This window comes from Centroberyx affinis, unplaced genomic scaffold, assembly GCF_046629955.1.
Source record: "Centroberyx affinis isolate AG114_WGS23_722 - 3 ecotype Tasmania unplaced genomic scaffold, CSIRO-AGI_Caff_v1 ptg007231l_1, whole genome shotgun sequence".
In the NCBI taxonomy this organism is placed as follows: domain Eukaryota; kingdom Metazoa; phylum Chordata; class Actinopteri; order Beryciformes; family Berycidae; genus Centroberyx; species Centroberyx affinis.
In genome coordinates this window covers 13801-34256 of record NW_027283655.1, presented here as the reverse complement: position 1 = coordinate 34256, position 20456 = coordinate 13801, and the positions used below count along the sequence as shown (strand labels likewise).

At 39.7% G+C, this 20456-nt stretch overlaps 1 protein-coding gene across 1 annotated transcript in view; it reads right to left on the bottom strand.

Moving 5' to 3' along the window:
* LOC139639405 (contactin-associated protein-like 5) overlaps window positions 1-8438 on the bottom strand; it is a gene marked incomplete at its 3' end in the record, with an annotated part of 48214 nt that extends 39776 nt beyond the window's left edge. The window contains exon 1 of the mRNA XM_071513498.1: window positions 8336-8438. The remainder of the gene's footprint in view (window positions 1-8335) is intronic.
* Between the last annotated feature and the right edge of the window lie 12018 nt (window positions 8439-20456).

Below are 20456 nucleotides of genomic sequence, written 5' to 3'. Positions count from 1 at the left end.
TAGAAGGAAGAAAAAGAGATAACCCCCACTTGAAAAAAATTATTCTTACTCTTGCCAAATGGTTGCTGGCATAAAAGTAACACACATTATGGGTTTTATTATTGAAGTAGTGAGTCATCCTAAGGGCAATGAAATCGTATTTTACAGTTTTCCTCAACTGCTTAAACACAATCCTCAAATGAGTATCAAAGTTCAAAGGAAACAGTGTGTGAAATACCTCACACCGTTGACTCATTTGCTCACAGCGCAACATAATTTTTTCTCATTGCTCTCACACAAGAAAATGCAAATGTGAATCACGTTTATCCAAACCTGTAAATGGTTTTGCCACATTTGGCACACAGTATTCACTTGAGTAAGTCTTACTGATCGAAATGGATTACACTGTTTTTCTATTGAATTCTATCTCTCTTCTAAGTTATAGCGCTATACATATTTTTGTCAGGTGAGGCCGACAAAAGGTCTTTTAAGTTGTGATTATCTTTGAAGAGGTAAGGCACACTTAATCGTATACTGGTTGACAGTGCCACCAGTGTGAGAGTGACTAGTCAATACCAAGAAGTAACGCTGCTTGATTCTGTGTTTCCTTTAGGGAGGGTAAAAATATCTTTCTATTTTACTTGATTTGATTCTTTTAATGCAATGCATTTTGCTTGTTCTTTTATATGAATTTTATCTTTTTCACTTTGTCTCGATGCTTTTAATGTTTTATGTAAAGCACTTTGAATTGCCTTGTTGCTGAAATGTGCTATATAAATAAACTTGCCTTACCTTGCCTTGCCTCTCTCACATGCATTTACACACATATGGTCATTGTGCAAATTCTTACATCCAATATACTGTAGTACAACCAACAGTCAATAAGCGGGGTGTGGTTTAGCATGTTGTGAGAGTGGAGAGTAGGAGCGGTTCAATGATTGTCAGGCCCACCTGTAGAGAGTTAAGCTCAATCACTAACCTACTTATTCTTTATTTATTTATACTGCAAGGGCACAAGTGAATTTTACAACAGTTCCTGAATACGGAACAGACAGGAGGAGGCAGGGTTAGACAACGTGGCGGTTTGGTCGGAGGACGAGGAAGAAGCAGAGGAAGGCAAAGGCCGCTCAAATATTTCAAATACGGGACATACGGGCCACAGTTAAGTCGGTGGCCTGCTGCCTCCTTTCATTTACAATGAGAAGCGGCAGACCGTTTGCGTGGAGCATGATGGGATAGCTGCGGCGTGGTGGGAAAAGCAGGAATGCATGCAAGGGAGAAAGCAGGTGTTTGAGTTTGAGTTTATTAGTATTCATGCTCACAGTTAACAACTGAATAGAAGCAGAATTTACATTAATAAAAATAGAAATATATCTATACATGATTGTACATCATAAAAATGTAAAACTATACATATCTATATACACACATGCACCCATACATTCATACTCATACTCATACATATATGCATTTACAAAATACAACCATACACTTACATACAACCATGCATACATTTTAAAATTCCATAAAAACAACAATATACAACACAAAAACACAAAACAAACAAAAACAAAAACAGACCCCAAAGACTTCAGCTATCCATCTTTTGTTGTGTGTATCATACAACACATTTCTTCACAGTATTCCAGTAAACTCTGTCAATGCATAACGTTTCAGAATTCATGTAGAACACATTGACATTACTGAATTCATCAATTCCAACTGTTTTTATTGTACTGTATTTAATAGGATTGAACCACGATCTCCCCCGCTGGAGGCAGAAGAGCAGTTTTCACACCTCAACAAGAGGAAGGAAATGTACAATATGGTGACGGCAAACAATGCCTTCACACTAAGAGAGATCCAGAGTGCGATCATATGATGAATGATGAGTGGCATCTGTCAAAACATCAAACCCATCAGCCTCTCTGCCATAGATAGGCTGCTAAAGAGGAATTGCATGGAAATGAAGTAACTCCACAGGGAGTTAGTGACAGAGTGAAGACTGAGATAGCATCCACTACGCTACTGTAATGTCTTTATGTGTCTGTATGTGTACTTCACTGTAACTGTGTGATTTGAATGTTTTTGTTTTTTTTAACCCCTTGCACCCTGAGTTTCCCCTTAAATCTTTATTAAATTAAATTGCTTCAAAGTTAGAAAAAATATTTGTTCATACTGTATGACGTCACACACCCCTTCTGGGAGTCATTCCTATGTTCCCAGGGTCCTATGTTCCCCAGATTTATATGCAACATAATGGGAACATGACAAAGGGTCCTATGTTCCCCAGTTCTACATATGTGCTCTCCCAGGGTCCTATGTTCCCCAGCTCTATATAGCACATAATAGGAACCTAAAAAACATGTTCCCCAGCTCTGTATTCGCTTAATATGGTTAGTTTGGGTTAGGGGTTAGGGTTAGGGTTAAACATAGGACCCTTTGTCATGTTCCCATTATGTGCCATATAAATCTGGGGAACATAGGACCCTGGGAACATAGATACGCTCCCCATATTCTGCTCGCTTCAACGCTTAATTGAAGCTATAGCTCCTTATATTGAGTGAAATATTTAAACCCAAGGTGCCATTCTTTATCACTGCACCATTACAGCAAATGGAAAAAATCTAGATGTTTGTGCATCATTTTATACACATTTCCCTGTAATTTATAATGACATATTTGGTATCTTTGGAAACCTTAGGATCTGGACTAGAATTTAAAATAAAGTTCTGTGGGTTTGAACAAAGCTTGGCTGCAAAACGTGTTTGTAATTTTATTATTATTAAACCTTTATTTAGACAGGTAATCTCATTGAGACACGGGGTCTCATTCTCAAGAGAGACCTGTTTTTTTTTTTGTTTTTTTTATATTGGGTTTTTATTGCTGTGTGGTACGTTTAATATAAGTTGGGTGTATGCTTCATTGGTTCTGTTTCAGCATTTCACTCATGCTTATATTCTTATATTTATGTTGCTCATGTTACCTTTGTTCTCATGTTTTATGCCTGTATTTTTTGTCTTTCAATGTAAAGCACATTGAGTTTACTTGTAATGAAATGCGCTTTAAAAATAAATTGCCATTGCCATTGGGCAGACAACAGCAGCAGTACAACACAAAGTTACAGACAGACAGGACATTCAATACAGAGACAAGATAGATCACAAATCATAAAAGTTATAAGTGCAAAAGTGCCAAAGTGGTAACCAGATTTTAACTACTATGTACAAGAGCAAACCCCCACAGACGCTCTCTCCATATTTTGTAGAAGTAGTTTAAAATCCCCTAGGGGAATCAAGCTGGACAGCTTCAGTTCCTGCTGTAGCGTGTTCCAGGTTGAGGGGGCAGAGCAGGAGAAGGACTTTTTACCAAGTTCTGTACAGACTGAGGGGATGGAGAGAGTGATGAAGCCCTGGGACCAATGCAAAGCTCTGTGCATCGATAATGATGACCAGTTGACTAAAGAATACAGAGTACAATGGTGTGTGAGGGGTTTACAATCGGTTATGAATCTCAGAGCTCTGTAATAGACAGAGTCCAACAGATGAAGAGAGTGAGCTGAGGCATTCATATACAAAACATCCCCATAGTCCAGGAGAGGCAAGAACGTAGCAGCAACAAGCCGTTTCCTCGCATTAAAGGAGAAACAGGATTTGTTCCTAAAAAAGAAGCCCGAGACCGGTGGGTAGAAGTGCTAAACTGCTTTTGTATCTTGTAGAGAGTGATGCAGAAACATCATACTAGGTCACCGAGTCACTGGATGTGCCAGGCCAGCGTGGGAGAACATACTGTAATGTGCTGCCATATCTTGGTGTAATTACCCTCATCCCCATCATTGAGCCCTACACCATGCAACATCTCCTGGATTTCTTGGATGCACTTTACAGGGATCTGATTTCTGAGAACGAGAGACAGTTGGTTATGGATGACTTGCCAAATTATGTGGTATGGTTTGCTGATCACCCACAGATTTTGACTCCCATTCCTCAGTCCGGCTGAGCAGTTCATGTCAGTATTAGGGAGGTTTAGGCAGCGGCCACACTGATCCATTTTGTCTGTCCGTCTACCTTCTTTTCAGTTCATTTTCAATGAGAGCTGTCTGTTGTCCGGACAACGCTGATGATGCGTCCGTCTCCGTCAGATTTCCATCTGTTTTGACGGGTAAACTGTTGTGGAATTTGCACTTGCCGTTTTGAGAACGTTGACAATGTTTCAGAAAATGTGTTTGAGCAGTCGAGAAAAACTGTAATAAAATACTACAGAAATGATTTTGCACTAGTTAATTATGATAATTGTTTTTTACACTGTGTCCCACCTGATCATCATCACATCAACAAGAGTGAACCTTGGTCTGTTCTTTATTGAGCAGTATCTAATTAAAAAAACAATTTTAAAGTTGTGATATTGTGAAAATAAATATATATAAATCATATAATTTTTGTTGTGATTTTTCATACTTCAAACTCCCATAATCAGTTGCTAATGTTAATTAGCAAGCCAAGGAAACTGAATGTTACCGACTGCCCATAAAAAAGGATTGAGGCAGTTGATCAACCAGGGAGCCAGAGAGCTGAAATCACATTATTTAGGTCTATACGTCATCTGTACTTGTTGTTGTTGTTTTGTTTGTTTGTGTAGTGTGCGAGGCGGAGACTGGGTGTTGGTGGAGAGCCAGGTGAAGCCCGTCAGGACGAGGCAACCAGCCGCACCTGCAGCCAATTATCTCAGTAGGACAAAGAGTTCGACATCCAGGGCAGGAGATGCTGCTGTGGAGGTGAAGCTTTAATTAACTCACATGCACAAGGTACATATTGTTTCCTTTTGATTAATTCATACCCTCATTTTCATAATTATAATAAAATTTGTGCAAACAAATTAACATGTGCCCACAATTTAATAAAATATGTCTGTGATTTAAAGCATGTGCTGGATTTTCAAACAGATTTTACCAACATGACTTAATTAGTTGAATTCAGTTGATTGCAGTGATGTATTTTTTTTAGTTTAACTGGCCTGATTTCTGTCGCAAAAAAGTTTATTTCATTAAATCAGGCTTTTGAAAGGTACAATGGATACACAAATGAGTGAATTGAATGAGTTATCGAGCCATTGCATACTGACAATTCTTGCTCTCCAAGGTGTTATTGTTAGCAAGAAACAATCGACAAGGATAATGAGAGCTGATGGCTGTACCAGGGGTTTCAAACTGAGAGTCTGCAGGTTTTCATTCCAATTAAACACTAGAGCACTGTGTTTCATTTGTCATTAACAGGCCCTCGCTCACCACTCGGTAATATGCAGCACCATAGGTCACACGAGTGGCCACTTGCAGAGCAGGGGGCGGAGTCAGAGAAGGGGGCGGAGTCAGAGGGGGTGCAGAATATTTAAAACTGAACACACATGCCCTTAAGCTGGCCTAATAATTAATAATAAATGATAAAGAACAATGAGTAATAAATTATTGCAGATGAGTTAATTTCATACATGCTGTCAGTCTAAATCCTCTAAATGTCGTTTGTTAACTTAGACTTATACGCTCCTGAAGTCTAGATCATTGTTGATTTGCTCCCTCCGCCCTGGAAGGGTCGATCTTAGAAAGTTCACTTGAGTTATCAGAGTGTGGAACAGCACTTAAGATGGCGGTGGGGATTTCCGTATTGCATAGGGTGAAGTGAACGAGGGGAAGTGAAGGAGCAGGTTAAAACGAATAATGAAAGCGCACCACAGGTGATTTCACTGATTTAGTTCTCTTGGTTGAAGGTGTGCTACTCAGTGAAATCACCTGAAAACCTTCCCACTCTTGGCCCTCCATGGCACATGGTTTGAGACTCGACTCGACTCGGACAGATCAGGTGCAAATAATAGCAAGTTGTGCGCATAAATTAGGCATTAGTCTTTGTCACCAGAAAAAAAAAAAAATCCCTACAGGGCCACTTCCAGGCTCAGTAATCCCCTCTCTAAAACTGTCTGAGCATTTGCTCATGTGAATGTTAAGTGTCCTGAAAAGGCAGTGAAGACTCAGAAAACAGATCAGTTGTTATTCCAACACTAGTGGAGCGTATTTTAAGTTTAGTTTCTTTGTTGGGGTGCCAAATAAAAACTACAAAAACCAGAAGCACATCTCTCCAGTGTCCTTTTGTTCCACAGACTGAACACTTTCTTTGTTTGTTTGTTTCATTGTTTTTTTTTAATCACTTTGCTTCTGTGTTTTATCACTGTGCAAATAATCTAAACTAACCCACCTACTGACACTCAGATCCAACTGATCCTCCTTTACCCAGATAAAGCTCAGATCAGCAAACAGAGCGAGCGGGCCGACTGTAGCGGAGGAACACGACGGTTGTGTTTGCTCACAGCCTCCACCATCAAACACACCGAGGAGACGGCAACCCGCCGGCTGAGCTTCCTGCAGCCTCCCAGGTGGTGCAAATCATTCAGATCCTCTCATGTGTCAAAGACAAAGACATCACAGCGCTTCCATCGGGTTTTCGTCTCTGATACCTTTTCTTGCCGCAGCGCTCCGAGAGAGAGCTTTGTTTTCTCAAAGCCTGCAGCACACAACTTCTTCTTGAAATTTCACATAGGTGCAGTAGTGGCCAATTCAGATTTATTCTTCTGGTGACAGGAGGCGACCTTTTGTGAAGTCTGTGATGTACTACTCCAATATACCTCCAATTTGTGTCTGTATGTGTGGCAGTAACCACTGTGCGCTCTGTCTATCTATCTATCTATCTATCTATCTATCTATCTATCTATCTATCTATCTATCTATCTATCCTCTGAAGTGTGTGTCTTTCCGTGAGAATCAGGCTGAGGCTCGTCTTTGATGTTCCTCGCTCTGTTTCCTGTGGGGAAGCGAAGCCTCTCTCCTGCGCTGAGGTGAGCAGAACAGCTCCTTAGCAACAGAGGGGAGATTTCTTGGTTTCTTGGTTTATTTTATCTGCACAAGTAATAAAAATATTGGGGGGAAAAGATGGAGAGAAAACAAGAAGCCCCCCCCTCCTCGACTACATACACACACACACACTCCAGAGGGGTTCACACCCCAGAAAAGAAACAAACAAACACAACATAACTCAATGAAGTCAAAATAAAAACAGTATAAATAAATAAAAAGTCTAGCTGTAATTGATATTTTTGGAGTGCCGCGATCCCATGTTTTTTTCCATGGCTTTTTCAAAACAATATGTAACACATGACAACATAATAAGTAATACCAAAAATAATATCAAACCTCAGCAAGGAGGGGAATGGTATAAAAACAACTAAATGCCTACCACACAAGTAACGTGTAACATTTTAAAATCAATACATAAATTTGAAATGAACTGTGATACCTACTGGAAACAAATGTGACAATTGGCAGCCTCTATCCCACCCTAATTGTGTTGTTAGCGGTAGTGCCTCTCAAAAGTTCCCAAAAACCCTGTTGCAAATAGTGCGTTTGTTTTCTCTTCAGCTTCATGAAGAGAATAAACACATGAGAAGTGATCTTTCTATCAGCCTTTCCCTCTGAAAGCTTTAGCTGTGTTCGCACTGGAAGAACAGCCCTCTTCCTGTTTTGTGCCGTAAAGCAATATCTCTTTGTGCCATAAAGTAATCCAGCAAATCTAACTCAGTGGCACACAATATAAAATGCAGTGTAGAGGCTACCAATCTTCCTGGCAGTGGTCTTGTTTGTTTACAGCTATTATACTAATGTCTCAAAATGAATGTGTTAATAATTACTGGATGTTAAAATGCTAATTTTAAATGCTAAAAGATAGCTAGAATAGTAGGATCACACTGAGTTTCAGCTGACTTCTCCCTGGCCTGAAGGAGGAGGGCATGCTTCTTATGGAGAATAACATCAGGAGCATGTAATGATGCCCAAGCTGAGCATGATGATATCAGGTCATTTCTTAAATTCTCTTCTTATGGAAAATCTTTCTACCTATTCTACAGGATATTCCCTTCAAACACAGCGTGAGACGCCGGCAGCCTGGAGTTCAGAGGAGCTGGCTTGTCTGTTTAAATCCCAGATCAGCTGGGAAAATCGGCTTGGGAAACAGCTACCAGTGAGGTGTTTGAGCAAAGCATGTAACTCCCAACTGCTGCTGTGGAATCTGTACAGCGGAAGACTGTGGATGTACCAGGCAGCTCCCAGGTGTGACCGTGTGCATCTGTATGAATGTGAAGGAGGTAATGCTGAAAGAGAGCACCTCAACCCTCCCTGCATTTAAAAAAAAAAAAACACCATCTAAGGCAGGCAAGAAAAAGAAAATCAACCCTGCAATCACATTTAAGTTCACACTTTAGCCCAATCATACACTGTAGCCAAAACCCGGCCATGGGTCGCAGTATATCTGTAACTCACCTTCTCTCCTGTTGAGCTTGGCGAAGCCCGGCCCGTGGATGTTGGACAGCTGGGAGGAGCTTCTGAAGGACGACGGCAGCAGGTTGGACACCAGCGGACTGTCACACACCTCTGTTAACAAAGAGCAGAAGGCACAGAGAGATTCAAATCACAGTTCATCCTCAAACTACTGGGTGGTAATTCTGCTTTGTTACACGGCTTTGGGGAATACACAATTCTGATTGGCCAGTAAACGCCATTCTGAGGTCTGTTAACTCTGGATAACAGACCACTGTCTCACATTCATCTAATCATATCACTCTGCAGTCAAGTAGTCTGGTCCATTTTGTTGATTTCTAATCAAATTAACTAGAGACACCTTGTGCAAAAGACGTCACTCCTTGGTTACAGCAGTTTTTTAAACTAAACCTCAAACCCACATCTGTGTAAAGCCTGACATCTAATGGTAAAAAGCATGCTACTGAAATTGCCATCTGCTATTGGATGATCTTTGATGCCAGGTCATGTCATGTCAAGGTGACACCACCTGGCACCAAAGATCATCCAATAGCAGATGGCAATTTCAGTAGCATGCTTTTTCACTATTAGAATTTAAGCATGTAACAAATTTATTTCAATATAATTTCAATATTTTGTGTCAAATTTCCTATTTTCTCCTGTTTTTTCCTCTTCTATATATGTAGGCTATACTATTTGAAGAAACCTTTACCAACCCCTTGTATTGGTAACCATTGTATAAAAGCCAGAACACCCCTGAAGTTATAGGTACTTTGGATATATTTAGCTGCACCCTGCGCCTACAGTATTATATGACTGCCATACCTACAGTATAAGTGAACAATGCCCTCTTTGGTATTAATGCTGAAAATGGAAAATGCATAAAAATGAGTGCAGCCTAATCCTCCAGCAGCCTACTGTCACGTTTATGTAAACTGGCCTTTTGGCTGAATGTATGAAAGCATGTTGGGTAAATAGATGGTGTCCCAGCTGGCAGGCAGAGCGGACTCATTAATCAGACGAGCTGCACACTCATGAAATGGATCAGTGACGTCAGAGGAAACCTTTCATACCTCTTCTTCTCTGATGGTTATGGATGTTGTAACACTGCTGCTGGGTGGCCATTCACATTCACCCTCTTTTTAATTGATTTCCCTTTAACATACATACACACACATACACACACACACACACACAACACAAACACAGAGATAACAGTGATCACAGGGATTTTTTTGTTTTCAGTGTTGCAGTTGTTGTTGTTGACTGGATACCACGGGGAAGACTGATGCTGAACAATAAAAACACACGCTGTGGAAATGGGTGGTTGATTTAGGAAAAGTTCTGTGGCCTGCTCAACATAACTGTAGACCACACAGAAATAAATTCAAGAAATGTATGAGCATTAATATTTTATTTGTGCAATTTATTCAATTATTCAAAGAGTTTCCTGTAGTGCAACAAACTGCAAACGTCAGTGGACCAGTAGATCCTCCAGCTGAATCCTGAATAGTACTAATACTACTAATAATACTACTACTAGTAATTATAATCATAATAATATATTTGTGGATTTTTATGGCCTGTATTTGGGATCTGTTCCCTGATTATTTGTGCTCTCATATCTCTAAAAGGTTTTTAGAAATTAGTGTTTATGGTCACAGGATTTGTTTTAGTTTGAGTCCCAAAGGTCAGAAGTGAATTAGGAGAAGGTGCCTCTGTGTTCTCTGCTCCCTCCTCATGCAGCTCGCTGCAAACTGATTTAAATGTGAAGGAGCTGGTCTCTTGGGGAGAGATTACACAGATAATGAAGGATCTTGTGGTAGATTCAATAAGGAGCTTTCTTCACTTTGTTTCGTCAAGATTTAATTAGACTTGGCCCCACTGCTTTGATATTGGATTTCTGCCTATTGGAGTGCTTACATAGAAAATCTGACTTTGCTCTCTCTTTTGTGGGACTTGGGATTTGGTCTGGCTCAGGACCGGTTTTAGCCTGCTATATTAGGGTGGGCTGGTAGAAATAATAGGTGGGGGCAACTTGAGCGGTAGGTAGCCCAGAGGTTAGAGAAACAGACTAGTAGTCCGAAGGTTGCCGGTTCGAATCCCTGGCCAGATGGCACAAAAATCTGGCAAAATGACAGCTGGCAACCGGAGGGTTGTCAGAGTCAAGATCAGATGCAAGCTCCAGCCATTGTGCCCACAGGCCTCTCCAGTTTATGGCTGTGTGTTTGTGTATGGGGTGTTTGGATGGGTTAAATGCAGAAGATGAATTTCCCCATGGGGATTAATAAAGTAGTATTCTATTCTATTCTAATTTTGAAGAACAATTTGAAGCAGGGAAATTGGGAGGTAGTGAAGCAGCATTTCTAAGTTTGCTGCTACCCTATGATTTGAGTGAGTGGAGGGCAGACTGATTTACCCTAAAATAAAAAAAATCCTTCATCCAGATTTTAAAATAATCAACTCCGTAACATTTATTTTCATTGGATGAGCTTAGTTTTCAAATAAAATTAAAATCTAATCCAGTGAGACTTCTCACCGTAGCCAATATTTACAAAAATAGAAGGTAGTCTTATTCAAACTCAAACTGAAAAGTGACAAAGAAAACAACTTTGAAAGCAGATTGACTTACCCTAAAATAAAATAAAAAATACCTTCATCCATATTTTAACATAATCAACTCCATAACATTTATTTTCATTGGATGAGCTTAATTCTCAAATAAAATTAAATCCTAATCAAGTGAGACTTCTCACCATATTACCATACCACAATATTTACCACAATATTTACAAAAGTAGAAGGTAGTCTTATTCAAACTCAAACTGAAAAGTGACAAAGAAAACAACTAAATCAACTAACTCAAGCCTATACTCAAACTTTGATGTAACTATATATATATATAATATAGATATATAATCCAACAGGGCAAAACCTGAAAATGTACAGTATGTCAGTCATATATCCATTTCTTTATTTCTTTTTATCTATCTATCCATCCATCCATCCATCCATCCATCCATTCATCCATCCATCCATCTACAACATCAGTCTCCTGTTTCCCTTGGCAAAAATTCTAACAAATTCATCCATGTCTAAGGTGTTATTGATTTCTCATGGGCCAAGATCACCAAATTCCTCTTTCTTTCATGGAGCGATGATAGGGGGTTAGGACTCATGACAGTGTGGATTCCTGCAGGTGTTTACACACAGTGGACAGGTCTGTTTCATTTGGACATTTCTTAACCAACATTGGTTTTGCAACAAGAATTTCATTTTTCAGAGTCAGACTCACATCGTCTGCCACAGTGCCAGCAAGCACATGCAGAGGGCGCAACAAGGTGGAATCTAGAAATGCACTAGATTTGGGCACAAGACCGGATATGGCTGTCATTAGGTCTACATTCTTCTTGGAAAATCTGTTTTCCATTTCTGAAATGGCCCTGTCAAGGATGTTGAGCGGGGATCTTTTCAGAGACTGACAGGGGGTGATGATGGGATCATCAGAATCTGTATGACCCACAGCTGAGAGCACAACACTTTCACCAAGGAGTTTACTCAATGTTCTCCTTCTCTTTGGAGGATGTGACTCAATCCCCAGCAGGTGCCTGAGAAAGCTCTGTCAAGCAATCATCTTTACGGATGTCTTTTAAGGACTCCAGTGATGCATTCACTGGTTTAAAGACACCGAGCACCCGCGCTAGAAATTTACAGCTGTGGTCGGGCGAGCTAGGGAGTGAATGAAGAGAGGGAGCGGTGGTAGCGAGAAAGTCGGTGAATCAGAGAAATAAAATGTCATTTTGGAGGCGGGCTGTAGGCTGCCCACCCAATCAGAAGTTAGAAACGGTACTGGTATTTTCTGTGCTATTTTTCCATTGGCTGAACAAAAAAAAAAAGTTCTTAACTTTTGATTGGGTGGGCAAGACACACGCCCCTGCCCATAGCTACCACCGGCCTTGGTCTGGCTTTTGCACATTGTTCTATGTTGTTTGTGTGACGCCACATAATGCGTTACTGCTATGTAACCTTCGGCCATGCATCACTTTCAGCTCTGTAATGTCATGATTGCTAAAAATTGTTAAAACAATATTCATCAAATCTATCAAACATTCACATCATAGCCAGTTGTATAAATGATTATTGCTCAAAAATTGCTCAGAAACACAGCAAAATCTTATTTTATTTTTTTGTTTAACTCTTATTTAACCAGGGAATATTTACAGGAAGTTTTACATGACATGGAAAACCGACTTGTTTTGGCACAGTAGAAAAGTAAAGGAGGGGGAAAATGTGTGAACAGCATTACGCAAAAGAGGAAAAATTATTTAATCAGGAGCGGTAGCAATGACCTGCCAAATGTGAAATTAAGTGCAGAAGTATAAAGGGTAGCCAAAACTAAAATTGGTTTGATGATATATCAAATATTTCATATGGCTTTGTACTATATTAGCATATTTTAATCTGAAATGGACTGGTAATAACAAAGTTCATCACTACTTGAGTACACAGTATGCAGTAGTCCATACTAATTGAGTATGTAGTACTGTGCTGTACTGTATTCAGTATAATATCCCATTCTGGACACACTCCAAGTCAACATTGGTGCACTTTATCACATGGACTTCCTCCAACTGCTTCAACAAACCACATTTGCTGGCAGTTTGTGAAGAGGAACGGCACTTGATTTTAAACAGAATCTGTGATTATCAAATCCAAGAAAGCCAAGTCGATACTTGTCAAGAACTTTTTCCTAAGTTGTCTTGGAGAGAATGAACTCTAGTCTGAGAAGCGCTTTGGGCTTGACTTTGACTGATCAGTTAAGACCCACATCTGTTCATTTTGTTTCAGCCAGCTCTGTACAGACAGTAGCTCTGTTAGGATGTGATGTGTCGTTCTCGCAGTGAATCTGTGGGCTTCACATTTGTTCTCGTCGGCCAAGTCACCATCTGACGCCTGCTCGATTGGCGAGTAAATGTCTGGGATCTTTACTCGTCTCCCGTCCTCGCAGTTCTTCTGATTTGGAATCGTACATCCACCGTTAGACATTATGTGAATTGTGTCACGGCAGACAGAAAGCACAACAACACATATGGAGAAAGACCCAATGAACTGGGAGAAGTTTTAAGACGGATAGGCAACTCTTGAGTTTCATCACTGGGAAACCAGCTCTCCTCCAAATTCTCTTAATTCTGCTCACTTCTAAATATCCTTACACCACTGCTGTCAGCCTATGACTCACTTTATTTCAATTAAAGCTACACTGTGGAGTTTTGCTGAAAAAGAGCACACATTTGTTTACATCCTCATTTTCACCCCAAAATAGTGAAATGGCAAAAAATAATGAAAAATTGCAGCTGTCAGTTATCCCCCTCCTTATTTGACTGAGAAGGTCACTTCTAATACATGGGAAAGAAACGATCTTCACACTAGCAATCTGTGTGATGTTTTCTGTTGAAAAATGTATCCATAACTCTGTGTGAGTCAGATGGAAAAAACCAAGAGTGAAAGGAGTAAGATGTGTTCATGCCACAGTAACTCGTTTAATATCAGAGTATGCCGGGCATCTTAACCAGGTTTCTCATAATCTGAGAACAAGCCTCCCCCACTACTCGAGTTATGATGTTTACATGTGGCGACCCAAAACCAGATTCTTTGAGTGAACAGCTAAACCACTCAGACATCACAGCTCACTACCGGCAACAACTGATGATTTTTATTTTCCCTTTCAGGCAATGTTGCTTCACCAATTATTGGAAGAAGTCTATAGGATGTAAATATTATTTCACAAGAAAAGGGCCTTCAGAAGAACACTTAAAGGGATAGCCAACTAAAATATGGAATTTCTCATTTAAATGTTTTTTTAGTCATTATCGGGTGTAAAAAAAACAAAACAAAACTGCAAGAATCTGAAGTTGTTTCTACACTAAGAAATAATAATATTAACATTTTGAACTGGGTTGACCATCCCCTTAAAGACATAATAAATATCTACATTAAAAATCAATTTTATACATTCCTTAAATCATCTTTCGACCCTACAAAAATTAGCTCTCAACGACCTCGAGACTGAGCACCACTCCTCCAACCAGACAGCGAGCAGACTGTGGGAGACCACTCAGTGTGAACAGCAGTTGAATTATTGTAGTTCAGGTGGGCGAAATGAGTGGGCCGCCTCTCCGGCGCAGAGCGCTTTAAAACCTGAGGAGATAATATGCGGTGAGAGCGCGGCCTCGCCGAGGGACACTCGATGGAAAGAGCAGAGGAGTTTGAAAACACAAAGCTAATTTTCCTCACTGGAGTTTTGGTCCCATACTGCGACCAGTGGAGCACAAACACAGACGGCTCAGAGGGAGCCGGAGATAAATGTTGAATGTCAGCTGGACTCCGAACCACTGAACCTTAACACTGACCTGGATGTAATGGAGTGAATTCTGTGGAATATTAAGCTACTGGATGTTTCTCTCTGCTTCAGTGGCATCGCTACGGTCTTTCTTCCAGGGCTTAAACCCTGAATGTTTTGAGATTGATCAGGAAATATATATAATTCAAGTTTTAGCTCAGAATTTCTCTCACTTCTCACAGTCCCCACTCTGTCTAAAGAGATTTGCACTGCACAAGAGCGTGGGGTAAGTTCAGAGCGGGACGGTTATTTTATGTGAACCAGCTTTAAAATCTGGCTTTGGGAAGGAGAGAAATACGAGGCAAGAGAAGAGTTCAGAAGGGGAGACAGACACTATAGTATATTGCTGTAGGCCTACAGACTGCTGTTCAAAGGGTTTACTATGCTGCTTCATTTAGACTTCTTTATGTCCATGTCAAAGTGCACCAAACTGATGCTTTTTGCCCCTCTCCTGCCCCAAATATTGATCTCATATCAATGAAGCGTTTCTTTCTCTGTCTAAACCTTAAGGGCCGAGTGATACGACCGCTTTACTGCAGTGTGATGTAGAATATCAATATCAGTTATCATCTGCTGAAATATCAAACTCATTTGATATGGGTCCATTTAGTGTGACAAATATGAATGTTACCTTAACTTAAAAAAGTGTTTTAAGATAGCTGTAATTGAATACACTGGGCTGTTTATGGATTCTCCTATCAAGCTGAAATGACTGCCATTTTTTGGTGGATGTTTTAAAGCGCTCCAAAGTATCTTAGTATGAGTAGCATGAGTATTTTATAGGTGTATGGGAAGGAATGTTAACAGAATAGAAGGTTTTCAGGTGAGGTAACACACCCTCTGGCACAACATGATCTCATAAAAAGTCGTGAAATAATCAGGAACTGTGAAACACAGATTTACGTGCTGTGGACACAAATTATGTGTATGTATTTTCAGCTGAAGGTTGGCTAACGGTTAAGTTTAGGCAACTAAAACAACTTGGTTAAGGTTAGGGAAATGGTTTGGTCATGGTTAAAGCTGCAATAAGCGACATTTACTGAACACTAGAGGGCGACATAAACTTCAACACATTTGTAAATAACACACAGCAAAGCCACTGCACTACAGAGGCCTAACAAGGACAAAATCTGCAAAGCACTGTGCATAAAAGCTAATAGCTAAGCTAAACGTACCTATGGAGAAGTGTCACTGGTTACGAGTCTCACTTTGCCAGAACTTTCTCCTGCTGAAAGTTACATATCCCACAATGACAAGTGAAGAGGTAGGTAGCAAGTTTACTAGTTTATCAAGTTTACTCGCTCGCTTCATCGATTCCGCCATTAAGAGAAAATGTTCAGGAATGGGAGCCAGGGGGAGAGCGCCGCTTTTAAACAGCGAGGGAGGGACAACCAAGCTAGTTTTAATAAAATGAAAAGGAATGGACCGGGAGGAGCTTCGTTCAGGAGCAAAATTTGACAACAAGCTTTAGAAAAGAGGTGAAAACAGCAACACAGCTGGCTGCTGTGTGGATATTGGTTTATATCATTATGTCTCCATGAAATCTCCACATAGCACACACTGGTTTCAGGATTGGTTATATGGTCTGGTATGGCTTCAGTTCATCTATCCCACACAAATTTTCAATCGGGTTTCTCTTATGTTAACAAACAACAATAAACAATGAATATCTTTTACAACTTCAGACAGTGTCAAACAAATTTACCAACTTCCACACTCACATTCAGAGCTCTGTCAGTGAGTTTGAGAGTACTACAACTCCTCCAACTGAGAAAAACCTTCTGGATCAGGACTGTGAGTGGCCTGGGCTCCGATGACGTGTGTTTAATCATCATTTATCCAGCAGATTGATACTTGGCACCAGACAACAGCAGAGAGAGAGAGAGAGAGTTCTACCATTATCCTCTCCTCCAGCACATCCATCCATCCATCCATCTATATAGCACCCATTTTACCATTTTGCTGAAATAACAAAGTGCCCACAGAGTCTATGATTGCACCAGAGACCCTGAATACTGATGAGCATCATCCTCCACTTGAGTAAATAATAGCAAGCAGAAGATTTACAGGTTCAGAGCTCCTTAACTGTCCTGGACATTCATAGTTCAGTGGTGCTCAGTGTGAAAGTCTCAGCGTTATTTAGCTATTCAGGCCATGCAGCAGTGAGCAGGATAATCACACCGTTGCCTGTTTGTGCCCCGAAACCCGAACCGTCATCTTCAAGCAGAAAATTGCCGTGATCTTTCTACTAATCTGCACAACCTTGACCCAAAGGGGCACAAACCTGCTCTTCTTTGCCATTGTATATTTGTATATTTTTTTCTCCGATCTGTATGCCTGACAGTGTGAGTAGCTGGCGACGCACACAAATTCCACATCCGTTTCTGTAAATGTGTAAATGAGGATACTCTGCTCAGAAGTCATTATCTGTCTTAAATCTTATCTATATCCTATTCTCTGCTGCTGCTGCTACAACTCCATTTCCTCTTGGGGATCATTAAAGTTTCATCCAATATAATTTAATACTGAGGCACAGAGAGAGCAGTATAAATAGTGTATGCAATGTACATTTACATTACGTTTTACATTCTCAGCATTCATGACATTCCAGAACGACTGAGTCTCGAGCTGCAGAATAAGCCTCACCGCCTAGATCATCAACATTACAAGCTACAAATATTAAGGAGACAATATTCCTGTAACCTTAGAATGATCATAGAAGAGAGAAGTGCTTTGCTTGGAAAAGAAATGTGAACTATAAAGAAAAATAAAAGGGATTTGTATTTACTTTTTTTTTTAAGACTAAGTAGAACTAGACAAGTGCTTCTTGTAGATATGGGCTGGGAGATGTAATATGGGAAATGCTGTTGGCTGGAAGGTGTAATACCGTATGTTGTTTATGTTTGTTATTTAATAAAGCACAGTGGGTTCACTCAGGCTCCTAAAAAATACCTACCGATTTTATGGAAAATGTTAACTTACCATTCTCTCATTGTACCCCTGTTATGTTTACATCTTAATATTGTCTTGGTGATTGGCAGCTGGTCTCCCAGAGGGTGTGTATGTAAATAATTCTTCCTCTTGTTGACCTGCTGTTGCCTCTCTCTGATAACTGTAGACTCTCTCAGTAAAATCACCTGCCATATGTTTACTATATAGCCCCCATTTGCTATATTCTTGTTTATATGCTGTTTTTCTGTTTATACTTTATTCTACTTTGCTCTACGCTATTACTGTTTGCTGCTGCAATTACGATTTTCCCCACGGGAATCATCAAAGTTTCATCTTATGTTATGTTATGTTATGTTAATGTTGATGTTAATGTTGGGTTAATGTTGTTATGTTAATGTTAATGCTGTTTTAATGTTGTTATGTTATCTTATGTTATGTTGATCTTAATGTTGTGTTAATGTTGTTATGTTATGTTAATGTTAATGCTGTGTTAATGTTATGTTATGCTACTGTTTTGTTAATGTTGTTATATTAATGTTATTTGAATGTTAATGTTGTTATATTAATGTTATTTAAATGTTAATGTTGTAATAATGTTATGTTATGCTACTGTTTTGTTAATGTTATGTTATGCTAATGTTATTTTAATGTTAATGTTGTGTTATGTTATTTTAATGTTGTGTTTGTTTTATATGTTAATGTTATGCCAATGTTAGTGTCAATGTTGTGTCAATGTTGTTAATGGTATGCTAATGTTATGTTAATGTTATGCCAATGTCAGTGTCAATGTTATGTTGTATTAATGTTAATGTTAATGTTAAGCTAATGTTATGTTAATATTATGCTAATGTTATGTTGATGTTACGTTAGTGCCATGTTAATGTTATGTTAATATTACGTTACTACTGTTGTGTTTATGTGATGTGATCTTATCGTATCTTGTGTTATCTTGTGTTTTTTGTTTGCTGTGAGGGTTATACGCTCCTCATCTGTCCCTCTGAAGAGCTTCCTCTTTAGCTCAGGGACAGGTACTAGAGGATTTTCAGATATTGCATGCAGTTACCTGTTATCGCAGTAATAGTGATGATAATAATAGGAGCTTAGATCTAAGGATCTTTAATTAAGATCATGAAAGCTGTCTAAGCACCGCCATGGGTGGAAAAACAATAACTGAGATAATTAAGCATCAAAGGTCGCCTCCCACTCCTCAAGACCTTTGTACTCTGAGAGGAATATTAGAAAAAAAACACCATATATTATGTTATCTTATGTTATCTTATCTTAATTACATTCCTTCACATTCTTTGAAAAAGTAAATGTGTCAAGCAAGATGACTAGTGCTGGCCTGAAGATGCTATTTATTAATTTTCAGGGCTTTACTTAATCCTTTACTTGCAGTACTTTCTTTACTTTGTTTTGCTGAATTGATGCAGAATGAAACAGACAGGAGCAGAAGCACCTCTCCAGTGCCCTTATTACCATGTAGAGACTCGCTAGATACCACAATTAACAATAAACATTTTTGGATTAATTATTGTTTTGTAGCAACAAAGCACATTTTTGAGTGTTAAGTGTTGATTGGACTTGTATAAACACTGGAAGTGTTTATTTTAACACTTTCAGAGGTAAAATAATGATGATTTTGCGGTGTGTGTGTGTGAGATAGTTGTGTGAGTAGACAAAGAACTAGTTTGGGTTAGAAATTGTTTGAGAATGAGTTATGAAACTAGTCGGGCTGAGTATTTTGTAGGGAACTAGTTTGAAATTGGTTTGGCTAACAATGATGGGGAACAAGTTTGACCCACGATGTTTTGGGGAACTCATTTGACTGACAGTATTTCATGAGCCCAGCCCTGCTCTCCGCTCTTCAGCAGTCGTCTCTGGAGAAAGGAACCTGTCTGTCTAACAGCCACTGAACTGTGAGGATCAGCAGCTCCGTTTGCCTGCTAACAATGAGAGACATTTTTGTTGCTCGTCTCCCCAGCCGCTCATCTGCCAGTCACAAACACACCTGGTACGCTGGCATTTCCTCCGACTCCAGCCTTCTGAAGCTTATCCAGTCCGAAAATGCCACACAATAGCTCATTATACATCTAAACAGCACGCATTAGCATAAGCCATTCTTGGAAGCGCGTTGAGCTTGGTGTCTTTGAAATGATATGAACACAATCAACGATCTCATTTGTTTTGGTTTATTTTTTTCACTAATTGTCTATCAGTGGGGGTGGCCACGTGTGTGACAAACATACTGAACAGAATAAAATTACCAAAACAGCATTACTCAGGAGTTACCTGGTGGCTCAATGGGCTAAGGTGTGCACCATTTAACCGCAATGTTCTGGGTTTGAATCCAGCCCCAGGACCTTTGTCACATGTCTTCCCCCTCTCTCGGTCCCAATCTTTACTGTCTCTCTACTTTCACCTATCAAATAAAAGCAAAAATCCCCCAAAAATAATCACAGACAATGTGAGAAAGCTGAAACAAGCGTGGTGGCAGTTTTTGAAAGTTTAGAGAAACAGGCTAGTGACCAGAAACTTGTGGGCTTGAATCCTTGATCTGGCTGGGAAAATTTGTGTGGAAGAAATTCATGAGTAATGCTTTCCCCTCATTCAACAGCTACTGTCGATGTTCCCTTCAGCAAGGCACTGAACCCCCAAACTGCTCCAGTGGAGAGACCAAAACTGGAAGATCGTAGTTGTAGCGTTGCTGAAAAAGAGCAAACCTTCCCAGGATAAATAAAGGTTTTAAAAAGCGGCTGAGGACCAAATGGT